The sequence below is a fragment of the Cetorhinus maximus genome, chromosome 5 (assembly GCF_964194155.1).
Source record: "Cetorhinus maximus chromosome 5, sCetMax3.hap1.1, whole genome shotgun sequence".
NCBI classification, from domain to species: Eukaryota; Metazoa; Chordata; class Chondrichthyes; order Lamniformes; family Cetorhinidae; genus Cetorhinus; species Cetorhinus maximus.
Genome location: NC_135883.1, coordinates 62,250,976 through 62,269,090, shown reverse-complemented (window position 1 = coordinate 62,269,090; position 18,115 = coordinate 62,250,976). Strand labels below are relative to the sequence as shown.

Genomic DNA, 18,115 nt, shown 5'->3' with positions numbered 1-18,115 from the left:
TAATACAAACCCTCTCATTTTGCCTTTCACACAGTCTTCTCCTGCACATCACACCTCATACCAATGGAGGTGCACCCAACCTCTATGTCAAAGCACCTCCTCACATTCCCATCTGGCCAGCCACCACTGTCATTCTGCCTCATCTTATTTCCAAGTCACCCTTATGCCTCACAGTGACCTTCCATAAGCATTGTTGTTCCATTCTCTCAAAACATTCCACTTTTCAAATTCACAGATCTCCTCTTTCTCTCCTTGCAGAAGACAGCACAGAACATAGGGAGAGGCAGAGAATCGGAAATGGACATTCAGTCATTTCCATCTTGATGGCTGCAGAGACGGTGGCACAGTGGATAATCTGGGTCTCAGTATGCGTAGCCTTTGGAGAGCTACATGCCACAGAATTAAAATATATCACACAGAAACATGGCTCACAAAACTCACTCACATTAACTTGATATCAGCAGCCACTGAAATATGATGATCTACAAAATAATGACTTCGAACCCCGTCACAGTGACAGTTCTAATTCATATCTTTCATCTCCCAAAGCTCCTGCAAGCATCGCTCAGGGGGAGGTGCTGCAGAAGGATGATGACACTTCAGAGGAAGTCACTCATTCTGAAGATGCACTATCTTACACCACATGCACATCCACAAACAGCTCAGGGATATACATACTTTGGTAAAGCCAACAAGACAGATAAGTTGGTTGTCACATGGTGAAGCACACAATACAAGTGAGCAAAAGCAGGTAGTGGAGGCAGATATAGCAGTGGAGAGTTCTCAGCTGGGTACAGATGCTGAACCTTCAGGAAGGGGGCTAGTCATCGATGAAGAGTGCTATAATGAAGCAGCAGAAGAAAATGTGTCAATTTGTGTTAGCATTTCCAGCTGCACTGCGCATTATTGGAGAGAGATTGAAGGAATTTGCCTCTATCATGAGTGTCATGATATCTTAGGCCTTCACAGTCAATGGAGCATCCAACTGCATCAGGTCTCATAACCATTATGTAAGCAAATGGGTCAACCAGATTCCTCAGAAAGAACATTTATGACTTGCATTCTTTGTTCACTTGAGAGTTCATTTTTGGCATTGTTAGTTATCAAGAAGGGAATTTGATATACATGGAAGGAAAAAAAGAAAGAGGTCATGCCATTATATGTTATCACACTCCGGTGTTTGGGAGCCCTTTCCCATGTGTTTGCGGCCATTTTCTATTGCTTATTGTACTGCTTGATTTTGTGGTTGCATTAAAGTTCAGTGATTTCATCTAAACACAGTTGATATTCTGATGCAGTTTATGTCTCAGCCTGAAGGGAAACACAATCCACTGGTGCAGATGGAATCACAACTCCTGACTCAATGTACATAGTCAGGCAATCTTTTGCGGGTTCCTCACAAAAAATTCATGCTCTCCTGACGTTGGCAAAGAGCATCTGGGTATTCAGAACAGAGAAACAAGCTGCCTCAAGCTCTGCTGAAGCTCCCAAGGTTGCACCATAGGAGTAGTAGAGAAAATAAGAAAAATGACTTGTTGTTGCACGCGCGTATTCACTTGGATATTTAGCACTGGGCTAAATTGCCACATTTTAGTTTAATGGTTATGAACCTTAAACATTAGTTCAAAGCTCCTTTTCCCATCCTCCCTATTTTTGCCTGCCACTTTCCAAGCAGCCCTCTGCCAATGTGATGAACGGAGTAGAAAACAAGGTGTCAGAGAGAGGGATGGATTCTTGATTGTAGGACTGCTTTGTACTGGGGCTGGAGGAAAAGATGGGCGGGGCTGGGTGATGTGCCACAGTGAGTTGGCATGCCAGAAGGACACGCTGCTCAGATTAATTGAACCATGCCTCAATCAATCCATCCTGGCAGCTAAGGGAGCAGCTATCAGTGCCCTCACCATATCAGGCTCCTCCTCTGAAGATGCAGAGAACACATCACCTTCCTTCTGTTGTAACTTCAGTCCTCGCTGCTGTGCAATGTTTTGCCAGGTGTGGAAGACCACTACCATTCTGGAAATGGCTACTGCTGCATACAGATGGATGTCCCAGATCTATCCAGGGGCCTGAATCACATTTTCAAAGGTAACTCTGGTGCTTGTGTTTTAAGTTCTCTGGGTATCACTGGTAGGGCTCCTCAGTGTTGTCATCACCAGATCCTTAGATGGTAACCCCTGTTGCCAAGAAGATATCCATTGACTTTACTTTGAAGTGTAATTATCTGTCGAAGATTTGACTGGTGCAGAATGAACACCTCCTGAAATCTCTCTGGGTATCTTGCACAGCTATGTACAATGATCTTTCAATGCTTGCAGTCCTGCTGAACATTAATGGAGTGGATGGTCTTGGTTGAATACTCCTGGATAATCTGAGGGCACCATCTTGATTGCCACATGTGAAAGATGGAAGACAGAGGGTTACTGCCAGCTTCCTGACACATCAGCAGCCTCTGGTCTTTTAACCTACCACCCACACAGAAGCCCACCTGCCTCTTCAGGTTAAAACTTCACCAATGATTCAAACTGAAGATGAATTAATCAATTAAAGTAAGAGTCATCTCTATGCAAAGAAGTACAGTCAGGTACTAAATATACCAGTGATCTGATAGTTGGATGGGTTACGATGATTCAGAGAAGTTTATTTAAACAGTGGAGTGTATTTGATGCAATTGTTTGTAGGGTAATGACAGTATAAGTTGGGTTATAGTAAAGATAAGGAATTAGAAAGAGGCTGGCAGTGGTTGAGTTAAAGGGCACACAAGAAAATATCAATATAAGACAGGGGCAGAAGAACAGAAATGATAATAAATAGACTGGAATAAAACTTAATATAATGATGTCCTTAGACGTAATAGTCTGCTGCCATATCAGCTTGCAGTATAATTGAACAAGTTCAAAATAGCTTACATACCAAAGCCAATTAGGCTGCAGTGCCTCAATATTTTACTGGCTACGTACTGGACAAAAAGATAAATAAAAGAAAGAAAGACTTGCATTTACATAGCCACTTTCACAAGCTCAGGATGTCCCAAAGTGCTTATGAAACCTAAGTGACATCATGGTAATGGATGAACAACAAACTGAAGCAACACAGGCTCATCAAACCAAAGGATTGTAAAATATCATTTAATTTTACAGTGAGCATGTTTGACAATATCCCCTCCAGCTAAGGAACACATAAAAAAAAACTATTCCACTGAATACACCGAGGTCAGAAAAGTTAGTACTTTTAATGAAGAAATCCGTTACCTCTTGTCTGCTGAATTATGGATAAGATAGTTGTCACATAAGAGTAATAAATCATGTCAAAGATGATTGGAAATAGATGCAAATGCAGCAAAGTATAGCAGAAAAAGCTCCGGCAGTAATTCATTTCTATTAGGCAGCACTTGTGTGTCTTTATTGTGTAACTGCATTTTCTACAACCTAATCTAATCGGAAGTGCAAAAGTATGATTTAAATGCCATTTAATCCAAATGATTTATTCCCCTACAAAGATTATTACCCAAATATAGAACTGAGAAATAGAATTAATGTTGACTAGTAACTAGAGGCTATAATTTAACATCAACTAGAAAACAATGACTGCAAAGATTCCAAAGCCATTACAAAAGCAAAATGCTGTGGATGCTGGAGATCTGAAATAAAAATAAAACTGCTGGAAATACTCCACAGGACAGGAAGCATCTGTGGAGAGAGAGAGAGAGTGAGAGAGTTTAAATTTCAGATCAAAATGACCTTTCATCAGTACTGAAGAGAAATGGAAATGTAATAGGTTTTGAGCCAGTGAAAGAGGGGGCTGTGCGGATGGGGGGTAGAGACAGGAAGAACACAAGAGAAGGTCAGTGATCGGGTGGAGGAAGGCAGTTTCAGGGTCTTGACCCAGCAAGAGTGAAGGAACAGAGATGTAATTCCAAGTTAGGATATTGTCTACCTTGCAGGGAAACTCAGATGATGCTTTTCCCATGTGTCTGCTGCCCTTATTCTTCTAGATGGTACAGCTTGTGGAGAAGCATTGATGAGCTGTTAGAGTGCATCTTCTTGTCAATGGTGCCACTGTGCACTGGTAAAGGTGGGAGTGAATGCCTAAGGTGGTTGATGGGGTGCCAATAAAGCTAACTGTTTTGTCCTGGATCATGTTGAACTCCTGAGTGTTGTTGGAAGCACACTCAGTCAGGCCCGTGGAAAGTATTCCATCACATTCCTGGTTTGTACCTGGTAGATGGTGGACAGGCTTTGGCGAGTCAGTAAATGAGTTACTTGCCCCAGAATTCCCAGTCTCTGACCTGCTCTTGCAGCAGCCAATTCTATAGCTATTCCAGTTCAGTTTCTGGTCAATAGTAACCCCCAGGATGTTGGTGGTGGGGGGATTCAGCAATGGTAATGCCACTGAATGGCAAGGGGAGATGGTTCGATTTTTTCTTGCTGGAGATGGTTATTGCTGGCATTTGTGTGGTGCGTATGTTACTTGCAACTTATCAGCCCAAATGTTGCCCAGCTTTGATGCATGCAGAAGCTGATTACTTCATTATCTGCTGAGTTAAGAATGGTGCTGAACATTGTTCAATCATCAGTGAATATTCTCACATCTGACCTTATGATGGAGGGAAGGTCACTGATGAAGAAGTTGAAGATGGCTGGGCTAGGGCGCTGGCTTGAGGATCTCCTGCACTGGTGTCCTGGGAATGAGATAATTAACCTCCAAACAGCACAACCATATTTCTTTGTGCTAGTTATGATTTCAGACAGTGAAGAGATTTCCCTCTAATTCCCATTGACTTCAATTTTGCTAGGACTCCTTGATGTCACACTTGGTAATATACCATTGATGCCAAGGGCAGTCACCCTCACCTCACCTTCAGAATGTAGATCTTTGTCCATCTTTGGACCAAGGCTGTAATGAGGTCAGGAGCCTGGTGGAACCTAAACTGAACTTTGGTGAGTAAGTGCCAATGGATAACATTTTCAATGACACCTTCCATTGCTTTGATTGAGAATAGACTAATAGGACGTTCATTGGCCAGATTCTATTTGTCCTGTTTTTTTGTACACAGGACATAGCTGGGCAATTTTTCACCTTATCAGGTAGATGCCAGTGTTGTAGCTGTACTGGAATAGCTTGGCTCGGGACACAGCTAGTTCTGGAGCACAAGTCTTCAGTGCTGCTGCTGCGAAGTTGTCAGGGCCCATAGCTATTGCTGTATCCAGTGTCCTCAGCCATTTCTTGATAACCTAGAATGAATTGAATTGACTTACAACTCATATCTGTGATGGTGGTGACTATCATAAACTCAGCACTTCTGGCTGAAGATGGTTGCAAATGCTTCCATCTTGTTTTTTGCACCAATGTGCTCAGCTCCCCCTTCATTCAGGATAGGGTTGTTCATGGGGCCTCATCTTCCTATTGCTTAATTGTCCACCACCATCCACGGCTGGAAAAAGCAGAACTGCAGAGCTTTGAACTGATTCATTAGTCGTGGGATCACTTAGCTCTGTCTATAGCATGCTGCTTCCACTGTTGAACATTTTTTGTAGTCCTAAGGTGTAGCTTCACCAGGTTGGTACCTCATTTTTAAGCATGTCTGGAGCTGTCCCAGCATGCTCTCAAACACTGCTTCTTGAGCCAGGCTTGGTCCCTGGCCTTAATGGTAATAGTAGATCGAGGGATATGCTGCATATACAGTGATACAACCCTCTTTGAATTTGTACTCTGTCTTCCTGCTAATTCAGCCTAGTAACTTATTTGCCTTCTACTATAATCGAGTACTGGATTGACGCCTTTGTATATCTGTCCATGAACACCTCAAGGACTTTTCTTTCTGATGAGCACATTGCACAACTATTCTACTTAACTGATAGACCGGAATTTTGAACTGAAAATCCCAGATAAAATGACAGGACCTGTAGCAGATGAGGAACCCACTGAGCAGGCTTGCTTGAACTAAGCCATAGTGCGAGTATCCTGCTTCCAGATTTCCTTTCAGCTTTACCAATGAGAGAATTGGTGGGATGGCAAACTAAATCTCTCAAAGGAAGGATTTCTAATCAAAGGCTGGAGTTAGAATTGCTGAGCTGGACATGGGTTCCTAACGCTACAGTAACCACAGGAATGGAGAGGATACTGGGAAAGCTGCTCCCCAGGTCTCTCACTCTTATCCAGAGATCCTGCTACAGCATCTGAGGACCTGCAGTGAAGTGAGCTCTCCCACGAACGGGAGGAAAAGGACAGCCTCTTCGACCAAGCAAGTGTATGGAAAAGGTCGAGGAAGTCAGCAGCAGGAGTGTGGTCTGTCTAAACAGTAACTCGCACAGCTAGAAAATTCAGGACCTCAGGAGGGCAGGAAGGGTGAGTGCGATGCCACTTTGAGGTGCCCCTACATTCTGCCTTTCCCAACATTCTTCTGCACAGCACTCCTCAGGCCAACATACCTTGCAGCTCCACTCATTCCTCTCTCTCCAGGCACCTCCTCATATCCCCAATACAGCCAATACTCACACTCACCCTCAGCCTTTGGCCTATCCCACCCATGCCTCACAGTTACCCTCCATAAATATTGACCTTCCTCCCTCACCACACGAACCACTGTGGCACCCATAACTCTCTGTTTTTCTACACGACAACAGTGCCAACACTTCAAAAGTACTTCAGTGGATGTAAAGCACTTTGAGGCAACCACTGGTCATGACTGACGCTCTGTAAATGCAAGCGTTTCTTTTCTTTCCCTGCTTGCAGGAGGAGAGAGTGCCCAACGTCATGGAGAGGCAGAGAGGCCAGGATTGAATCAGAGTGTGGACGGCTGTCTGGAAACAGCCACCTTGTCGGCCACTGGCGTACCCACCTGGTCCACTGGGAAGGAAATCTTGGTCCAGGAAGCTGTAGATGTCAGCAATTACTTGAAGTAAAATCCTGAGCTTCCTGCCTTACTGATGCTAACAGGTTGAGAAAGCTTATCCATTGTCTGTCGACCTGTTGCTGATCCTCTTGTTCCACATCAGAGGCAAGGTAGAGCTGACAGCAGGAAAGTGTGGCTCAAGGTGAATGGAGTGCAAGACAGGTGAATTGACTTGCAAGGAGTTGTCAACAACCAGTCAAACAGTGAGAGCACACTCTCAGAAGTGCTGTGGGCATCACCCTCTCACCTGAGTGCAGCTGGAGCTCTGCAATTTCACTTTTCAAAGCCATCCCGGCCTGTCAGTTTTGTCAAACGTGCTGTTCCTGCTGTGTACTCACTTGGTTGACCCTGGCGAGTTGGTGACAGATTGGAAATAGGCACACTTACTGTTAAAAGCCAAATTAGTTGATTAAAACACCAATTACTGTCATATTTGCATATGACAATCACTTATCCCAGTGGGTTCCCTACATCCACACACACACCTGGGCGAGACCCAAAGTGGACAGGGTAATGTCGGAATCCTGACTCAACGTCAGTTTTAGGGGATTTAAGTACCCACGTGCACCTCATTCCCTTGGCAGTTAAAATTCTGCCCATATTTCCTCCGACAGGACTGATTTAGACATTTTTCCCAGCATGTTGAATGAATAACCTGCACAAGGAACAGAATGAAAATTGCTGCAGAGAAGCAGAACTCGATGTTACTTGTTGCCTACTTTGATGAGAAATAGGGGACAGATAAAGTGGATGAATAGATGGTTAATATGCAAACTAATTAAGTACTTTCTATGGCAGGCCTGAAATAGGAAAGGTTAGTTTCTAAAGGTTTTTTCCATTAACTCCCTCAATTTAAAGTCTGGATTTGATGTAGGTTTCGCCCTGCTTTTGAATTCCTGTCAAATGGGATTTTGCAGCTGCATTTTGTGTAAAAGCAGTATGCACCTATTGCTGCTTCTAGATTTACTGCTTATAGCCTTTCAACTCTTCATTTTCCAATTAAATAAAATTGTCAAACAACTGGAAAATGTCATTATCATGTTAGAACACACTTAGCTAAAGTAAATGATGTAATCATATTTCGCCTGTGAATTTAAAACACATTAATGTTCAGATTAACAATTCAAAATCATGGGCTCCTTTCAAGAATCATGTGGGGTTACAAATGCTTAGGCCATTGAATTATCACTTTTAAACAGCCCGAATTAATTTAAATTTGTAATGTAGCCATTTTATTTACTTAGTTTGATTCCCTATCTTGTCCTTGGCAGGTAGTCTGAAAATGTAAAACCCATGCTGTCCAAGGCAGTGCAAGGAAGCATCACGCTGAAAGGTTACCTTGTCTTTAAAGCTGAAATTTTCTCCTACTCTTCTTGGGTCATAAAACATCACAAAATATTGAGCAATTTTCATTGGGGAGGGAAGAAAGTGAATGGCCCTCGGGTCCAAATTTCCAATTTGAAGAAGAATGGGAGAATATCTTTCACCATGGATAATGACTCATGAACAAAAATGGAGAGAATCTGATTTCTGAGGAGCTGATTTCTATGGCGATTATGCCGATAAACAAACATGCTTCCTATCTTGGTAAAGGAATAAAATTTGTCTGCCAACCTGTCCATGGCGCTAATCTGTTATGAACCATTTGAAGATGACTGAACTCATCTCTGATTCCCTTTACCTCATTTTAAGGGCCTGCCTTTCCAGCAGCTGCAGCCTCTCAGCTGATTTACCAGGTACAATGTTGGCCCGTGTTTTGCAGAAGTAATCATGGTGAAATGGTCGCCTTTTGCATTCATTACTCCTCTGAAACTGACAGTGACTTCTGGAGTCTCCAGGTGCGCAGTTAAATGTGGAAATTCAAAAGTTGATGTCAGTGATTCTACATTTCTGCAGAGGGTGTGCTTTTAGCTTCCCCTTGGAGCGCAATCAATTAGAAATCATTGAACTGACAAGAACCTCCACTCTTACATTTTCAGTCTCGCTGAAGGAACCCTCAAAAAATACACAACTTGTTTAATGAGCTGTAAAAACCTGGTTTTTAACAATGTGCTAAGTTCATAATTATTGCAAAAGAGCCTCCCTGGTCCTGAAAGAGTATTTTAATACACTATCTGTTGCAACCTCACAGGAACAGGAAATCGGTGTCACTGATGTCATCATTGTACGCTTGGAATAGGAAGTTGGCACCCAATCCACCTGTAGGTGCAATCCTCATGCTGTAGATCTCATTGTTGTGCGCCCGTTGATCGCTCACCACCCACTTGCTCACCCGGCTTGCCGCCCCACTCAGCACTTGCTCTCTGCCCCAATCATTGCTTCACTTGCTGCTTCATTTGCCACCCCGCCACTGCCCCTGTTCCCAAACCTTAGCCTCTTCATTCACTGTCCTGCTCCCAACCCTTGGCCTCTTCGTCGCTGCCCCCACTCCCAGCCCTTGGCCTCTTTGCTCACTGCCCCCACTCCCAGCCCTTGGCCTCTTCGTCACTGCCCCCACTCCCAACCCTTGGCCTCTTCGCTCGTTGCCCCTGCTCCCAATCCTTGGCCTCTTTGCTCGCTGCCCACACTCCAAACCCTTGGCCTCTTCGCTCATTGCCCCTGCTCCCAACCCTTGGCCTCTTCGCTCGTTGCCCCTGCTCCCAACCCTTGGCCTCTTCATTCACCACCCCACTCGCCGTCAGTAGACGGCGAGTGAGCAGGGCGGTGAGCGGGAAGAAGGCAGAGAGAGATTGGGAACGGGGTAGTTAGTGAGGCAGCGAGCAGGGTGATAAGCAAATCGCAAGTGTGATCCCAGGATTTTTAACTGGTATTTTGGTTTTCAATTTTCTGTGAAAACTGCAATCTTTAACCATGGTGAAAAAACATATTTTATTGATGCTGCACTTGTTTAAGTATCTTTACATTGCTCAGTATTATGGATGGTCCTATTCTTTGATGCAGGCAGTTATCTGTGGTGTCGCTGGCGATGACATCGCAGCACAGGGACCGCGACTGCATGTCCGATGAATATGCCCCCTCCAGCTGTGGTAGCGGCAAATGCGGCCATTTTAATATTTGTTGAATGCCAAATTTCTTCATTCTGATAAAAATAATTCCACATTTTTAAAATATCTATTTTTTAAAAGTTGACGATATTTAAGCTTCTACCTTAATCCCATGTATATTTTCCGATCGTTTATTTTGCTATCTCTAAAATTTAAAATTAAAAGTGAAGGAAATCAGTGGTTTCATGCGATTGGCTGCTTAGTCCAGCTGACAACACTAGTGTGCGTGGATGCCTGGAGATCCCCTTGACTTGGTGCCAGATTCAAATTGATATTGAGAAACGGGAAATCCATGCCACGAAGATTGCTAGATCTTTGTGAGCAGCTTTTTTTGAGGTCAGCAGTGAGTGTCATTGTTTCCTTGCTGACCATGAAATGCAGTCCATGGAGTTCTAGATATCTAAACAGCTCTATGTACATTGATATATTGAACTTGAGGAGCTGGGGATCTGAATCAAGGTCAGTTATTGAAGAGGAAAGAGTTCAGGTACATACATGAACCTGTTGGTGCTTTGCACTGATAGGTAGTATGTCAAGGCCGATATCCCGATATAAATGCTGCCGCCATTTGGAAGGAATTGCACATGCTGAACAATGTATGCGGGAATTTTCACAAGGCCAGGAGTTCCAATGTACAGCATATAGCAGCTGGAAACTTTTCCCTTACCAGCAGCATCTGAGTATGAGTGGCGCTCAGGGGAGAGGTAAGGGCAGAAATGAAAGTGTAAGTGAAAGGATAGAAGCTAGCAGTCAAAGGAGAGCGCAGCAATAAGTGCTTGGGGAAGGGTAAAAGAGTGCAAGTATGAATTGAGGCAATATGAATTAAAAGGGTCAGACAAGGCAAGGAGTGCCAACTTGAATTGGGGGCAATGGAAAATTTCAGCCTATCCGCTAACCTTTTATTTCTTTCTCCCTCATGTGTTTATCCAATTTTCTTTTGATGCATCCATGCTATTTGCCTCAATTACTTCTTGCCGTGAGTTTCGAGTTCTTACAAATCTCTCAGTAAAGAAACTTCTCCTGAATTCCTTGTTGGATTTATTAGTGACTATTATAAAATTATGGCTCCTAGTTTTGATCAACCACAAAAGTGGAAACATGGGCCAGGATTTTATGACCCCGCACGCAACGTGTCTCCCCCCCGGCAGATGCGGTGAGCCATTTACATCTCCATTCAGTTTGGCAGGACTGTAATATCCCACCGGTCAGGAGGGACCGTAAAATCCTAACCATCTTCCTCTAAGTGTACCCTGTCAAAAATTTCCATAATCTTAAAAACCTCTATCAGGTCATCTCTTAGTTTTCTCTTTGCACGAGAAAAGAGACCCAAACTATTGAGTCTTTTTTTCTGATCAGAATAACCTCTCAGTTATGACATCATCTTTGTAAATTTACTTTTTACTTTCTCTAGTGCCTTCATATACTTTTTTATGGTGCGGAGGAGACCAGAACTGTACACAATAGTTTTACATAACTTCTCTTTTTCAATTCTATCCCTGTAGAAATAAAACACAATGCATTTTTTGTATTTTTTGAAGGATCTCATTAACTTGTGAGTTCCTTTTAATGATTTGTGAATTTGTACCTCATCTCTGATCTTTATCTTCTACCCCATTTAGATTATTTTTATCCAAGGAGTGTGCGCCCTCCTGATCCTTCCTACCAAAATGCCTCAGCTCACATCTATGTATATTGAAATTCATTTGCCAATTGCACAACCATTCTACAGATTTATTAATTTCTTCTTATAATTTCTCACAGTCATTCTTGGCTTTAACTGGACCCCTCAATTAGTATCACCTGAAAATTGTTGATTTCCAAGTCCAAATTGTTTCAATAAATTGTGAACAACTGTAGCCCCATTTTGATCTTGAGGCCACTTCCTGCCTTTTGCCTGATTGAGTAGTTTAACCCCTAGGATCAATTTATGTTTTGTAGCAAGCTTGCTAACCGTTTTCGACAGTACCACAGTGGCTGCACTTCCAAAAGTGCTTCATTGAAAGTAAAGTTCTTTGGGACGTCCTGTGGTTGTGAAAGGTACCATAAAAATGCAAGTCTTTCTTTTATTATGCTTTTTGTCGTGTCACTTTGGGCTCTGGTTTTATTGATGAGTTTACCATGTCACCAACCTTCTGAACAACCAAATATATTACATCTATTATATTTCCCTTGCCTAGGCTTTCTGATACTTATTCAGAGAATTCAGTGGGGTTGATCTTCCCTTGTATAATCCATTTTGACTATTCTTTATTCTATTTTCAGTTTCTACATACATTTCTTAATACATCTTTTAGTATTCCATAATTTTAGCTACTACTGATGTTAAACTGATGATCTATAGTTCCTTAGATTTGTTCTATCTCCCTGTTTAAATATAGGAATTACATTTGGAGGCAGAGTTTTACGGCCCCATCGTGGCAGGGGTGGGGCCGCAAAATGCAGCGAGCCGTTCCAAAGTCCATTGACTTCAACAGGACTGTAAAATCCCGCCAGCATAAAATTCCGTCCATCAGTCCTCTAGCACTAATCCCTTTTCTTACAAATTCTTATACATATATAATATGTCCCTAGTAAATACTGAGAAAAAGTAAACATTCAGTATTTCTGCCATTTTGCTTTCATTACCTGTGAGTTTATCACATACATCAGAACATAATGACAGAAAGCAAGAGTAGGCCATTCAGCCCTTCAAGCCTGTTCAGCCATTAACAAATATCATGGCTGATCTTCTACCTCAATTCTACCTTCCTGCACAATCCCTAAACCCTCTGATTCCATTGGAATTAAAAAGTACATCCATTTCAGTCTTGAATAATTTCAACAATTGAGCATCCACAGTTTTCTGTGGTAGAGATTTCCGAATCCTCGAATCGCAGGAATTCATCTAGTAAACCATTGACACACCCCCTCTATGGAAAATATGTATTTTCTTAGGTAAAGAAACCAAAACTGTAAACTTTACAACAGGTGTGGTCTCGCCAAGGCCCGACATAATTGCAGCAGGACTCCTTTAGTCTTAAATTCCAATCCCTTTGTCATAAAGGCTAACATACAATTTGCCTTCTTAATTGCTGTACCTTCATGCCAATGTTCTGTGATTCATGTACAAGGGCACCCAGGCCCTCTGTATACCAACATTTCCCACTCTCTCACCATTTAAAGAATATTGTACTCTTCTATTTTGCCCACAAAAGTGGATAGTTCCAAACTTCTCCAGATTATATCTCATCTGTTGTGTTCTTGTCCATTCATTTATCCTGCCTATATCTTTTTGCAACCTCCTTACAATTTACTTTCGACTTAACTTTGTATTGTCAGCAAATTTGGATACATTACCCTCAGTCCCTTCATCTAGTCATTAATATAGATTGTAAATAGCTAATCCTTGTGATAAGCCACCAGTTCCAACCTGCCTATGTGAAAATCACCCATTTATTCCCCATCTCGTAGTGGTGCTGTCCCCGTCCTGATGTTTATTTTGTTATTTCTGTGTCTGTAGAATACTTTAATGATTTATTTTTCTTTATTCCTTGATAATTTAATTTGTTATTCCTCTGTGCGTTCCTATTATTTTTGAATTTATTTCCTAACCTATTCTTATTCTCTTTTGTCATTCTCTCTTTTACTCGCTATATACTTAAGGTGTGCCTTTTTCTTTAGTTTCAGCAAAGAGTATAAAAAAGAAAATAATGGGAGTGAAAGAACATTTCAACTAAGAGAGAGAGTAGAAAGAAGGCCAGGAAACATAAAAGAAAATAAAAATTTAAGATCTGCCGTTTTTAAAAACTGCTAAAGCTATTCACAACCAGAAAGAATGAAACACCACATTTCTAAATGTTCACTTTCTGGGTAATAGAGGTTGACTTAATGCTCTTAATTACTAGATTTAACTTCCTGTCTCAAGTTTAATGGGCAATTAATGTGAAAATCCAGCAACTTGATGAAAATCACATGGAGGTTAAGCACAAGTTGTTATTTTGCCAAATTGACAGTAAAGCAGCAATTTGTGGTAATTCACAATTAGAACCATTTAGGCTGGATTTTCCAGCAGGCTTTAGGTGCCCATCATCAGGACAGAATTGGGGTCCAGAGCTCACACTTGCCAGCAGCAAGACCAGATCATCAATCTTCCAGGAAGCAGTCTTCAAATTGGCCAGCTCCACCCGCGTTGTTGATGCTGCATGCCCAGAGTGCCGGCAGCTCTGGATCCTCGGTAGCCCTCTATTGGGATAGGTAGGCACTGGTGATGCAAGTCAGATATCATGAGGGCATCTCAACATGGTGGTGATCTTCCTGCCTTATACATCAGTGAAGAAATAAAATCGATTCAGGCCAGCAGGTCCATCGGAATGGAGGGCTGGAATGGAATCCGCCATGATTGTGGTCTTTCATGCTATTCGGTCTATCAATGAGCCATGGCACATCCAGATTCAATGCCCACTCACCCCCCGCCACCCCAACCTAAGTTGCCGCTTCCATTGAGCTGGCAGCCTCTACAAGTGGCAGGCGGCTGCTCCGCTGCCATTCGAGGCCATAAAATTGCTCCCAGTTAGGGTCTTAAACAGTGTGATTGGCTACCTGCTTCACGGAGATGGGGAGCCAATCTGATTCCCAGTCCATTGTGGGGAAAGTTGATGGGAATGCCTTATTTACAAAGTCAACTCAATATGCCTTCATTGCTTCCTTATCAACTTGCCCTGCCACCTTGGAGGGTTTGGGTACTTGCATCCGTGGATTAACAGACCATCTATTTCTTACTATACTTTTCTGACCAATTTGAATATGTTTACCAGTGTGCGCCAATCAGATGCCACATTTTCAGCAAAATCTGCCCTGCAATATTTAACTGCCAGTTCTGATCTTTATGTAGCCACTTTTCAATTGTCCCTGTTACATTTGGCTCCTCATTATGAATTATTGCCTACAGTTTCCCCATTTTAATTTCGATGCAATGTATATTGCTCTAAGTAACAGTAGCATAGTGATTGTGTTACTGGATGAGTTGTCGAGAGGCCTGAACTAATAACCTGAAAGTATCATGTAAAAATGAAAGTTTTTCGGGGGAAGTATGACATTGTGGTCCCATAGAAATGCACCACCAAATTTGAGTCTTCAACGTTTGCATTCCCCGTTCAGGTCTTCAGATTCTCATGCATGTTTTCTTTCCGATACAATTGAAGTAATGTTGGGCATCCCTACAGATTAAGTTACAAAGCCCATCTAACTTCTTGTTTTTGCAAAAAGCATGGTGGGCAAACATCACATGACAGCTGGGTATCAAAGGAGTTTGTCAAACAGTTGAGACCCCTTGACATAACTTAGCATTGTTTTAATAAGATCAAGATCTTTCCTGTAACACTGTGGAAAAATAAATCCACCAGCTCTAGTAGCATTTCTAAAACCTTGAATCTACAGACTTGATGGATCTGATTCAAAACCTTCTCTGGAAATATATTGTGCATGCCCATTATCCTATCCTACACAACAAAGATCTTTTCTTTCAAATCTTGCTTGATGTTTGTGTATTGTACTGTGACTTTCACTTCTACACATGCAAATTGGACAGTATGCTTAATTCAACATTATCAGCACTTGTCATGATTTTAAAGATCATCAGTCCTTTTCTAAAGAAAATAAGATTAGCCACTTGAGCACTCCTGCATAACATTTTCACCTGCGGCATGAATCATCCTAGTCACTTTTGTCTGAATTATTTTCGATACATCTCATTATCTATATGCAATATCTATATTATAATATAATAAATAATATAATACAATATGTATCTATACAATAATATATAATATTTAAATATAAAGTATCAGCTGTGGCTCAGTTGATAGTATTCTCAGTTGAGTCAGAAGTCCCCTGAACTTGAACACAACAATCCAGATGGGCATTCCAGTGCAGTATTGAGAGAGTACTTCACTGCTAGAGATGCTGTCTTTCAGACAAAACATTAAACCAAGCCTCTGTCTGCTCTCTTAGGTAGATGTAAAACATCCCTTGGCACTATTTCGAAGAACAGCAGAGGAGATATCCCCTGACCAATATTTATCCCTCAATTAACATCACAAAAACAGATCAACAACAAAAACCTATATTTATATAGCACCTTTAAAGGTGATAAAACATCTTAAGGCATTTCACAGGTGCAATGTGAAATGAAATGACATTGTGCCACATGAGGAGATGTTAGGTCAGAGGATCAAAAGCTTGGTCAAAGACGTAGCTTTTAAGGAGAGTCTCAAAGGAGGAAAGCAAGGTATTGAGGTGCAGCAGTGTAGGGAATCCAGTGATTGGGGTTTAGATTATTGAAGGCACAGTCATTAGCGGTAGAGAAATTTTTTTTTTTATTCATTCAGAAGATGTGGGCTTCGCTGGCTGGACCAGCATTTATTGCCCATCCCTAGTTGCCCTTGAGAAGTTAGTGGTGAGCTGCTTTCTTGAACTGCTGCAGTCCATGTGGTGCAGGTACACGCACAATGCTGTTAGGAAGGGAGTTCCAGGATTTTGACCCAGTGACAGTGAAAGAATGGTGATATATTTCCAAGTCAAGATGGTGAGTGGCTTGGAGGGCAACTTTCAGATGGTGGTGTTCTCATGTGTCTGCTGCCCTTGTCCTTCTAGATGGTAATGGTCGTGAGTTTGGAAGGTGCTGTTGAAGGAACCTTGGTGAATTCCTGCAGTGCATCTTGTAGATGGTACACACTGCTGCTACTGTGCATCAGTGGTGGAAGGAGTGAATGTTTGTGGATGTGGTGCCAAGCAAGTGGGCTGCTTTGACCTGGACGGTGTCAAGCTTCTTGAGTGTTGTGGTAGCTGCACTCATCCAGGCAAGTGGGGAGTATTCCATCACATTCCTGATTTGCACCTTGTAGATGGTGGACAGGCTTTGGGGAGTCAGGAGGTGAGTTAATCGTCGCACTATTCCTAGCCTCTGACCTGCTCTCGTAGCCACAGTATTTATATGGCTAGTCCAGTTCAGGTTCTGGCCAATTGTAACCCCCAGGATGTTGATAGTGGGGGTTTCAGTAATGGTAATGCCATTGAACATCAAGGGGCGATGGTTGGATTCTCTCTTGTTGGAGATGGTCATTGCCTGACACTTGTGTGGCGCGAATGTTACTTGCCACTTGTTAGCCCAAGCCTTGATATTGTCCAGGTCTCGCTGCATTTGGACATGGACTGCTTCAGTATCTGAGGAGTCGCAAATGGTGATGAACATTGTGCAATCATCAGTGAACATCCCCACTTCTGACCTTATGATGGATGGAAGGAAGGTCATTGATGAAGCAGCTGAAGATGGTTGGGCTGAGGAAACTACCCTGAGGAACTCCTGCAATGATGTCCTGGAGCTGAGATGACTGACCTCCAACAACCACAATCATCTTCCTTTGTGCTAGATATGACTCCAACCAGCGGTTTTCCCCCGATTCTGATTGACTCCAGTTTTGCTGGGGCTCCTTAATGCCACACGCTGTCAAATGCGGCCTTGATGTCAAGGACAGTCACTCTCACTGCATCTCGGGAATTCAGCTCTTTTGTCCGTGTTTGAACCAAGGCTGTAATGAGGTCAGGAGCTGAGTGGCCCTGGCAGAACCCAAACTGGGCATCAGTGAGCAGGTTATTGCTAAGCAAGTGCCGCTTGATAGCTCTGCTGACAACCCCTTCCGTTTCTTTGATGATGATCAAGAGTAGACTGATGGGGCAATAATTGGCTGGTTGAATTTCTCCTGCTTTTTGTGTACAGGATGTACCTGGGCAATTTTCCACATAGCCGGGTAGATGCCAGTGTTGTGGCTGTACTGGAACAGCTTGGCTAGGGGTGCGGCAAGTTCTGGAGCACAAGTCTTCAGTACTAATGCTGGAATATTGTCAGGATCCATAGCCTTCACGGCATCCAGTACTTTCAGCCGTTTCTTGATATCACGTGGAGTGAATCGAATTGGCTGAAGACTGACATCTGTTATGCTAGGGACCTCCGAAGGAGGTTGAGTTGGATCATGCACTTGGCATTTCTGGCTGAAGATTGTAGCAAATGCTTCAGCCTTATCTTTTGCACTGATGTGCTGGGCTCCCCTATCATTGAAGATGGGGATATTTGTGGAGCCTCCTCCTCCAGTGAGTTGTTTAATTGTCCACCATCATTCACGACCGGATGTGGCAGGACTGCAGA

General features: G+C 42.6%; 1 protein-coding gene across 1 annotated transcript in view; it reads right to left on the bottom strand.

The window, feature by feature from the left end:
* The window catches only part of LOC144680673 (CUB and sushi domain-containing protein 1-like), a 2,611,816-nt gene that overhangs the window by 163,413 nt on the left and 2,430,288 nt on the right, over positions 1 to 18,115 (bottom strand). The window lies entirely within an intron of this gene.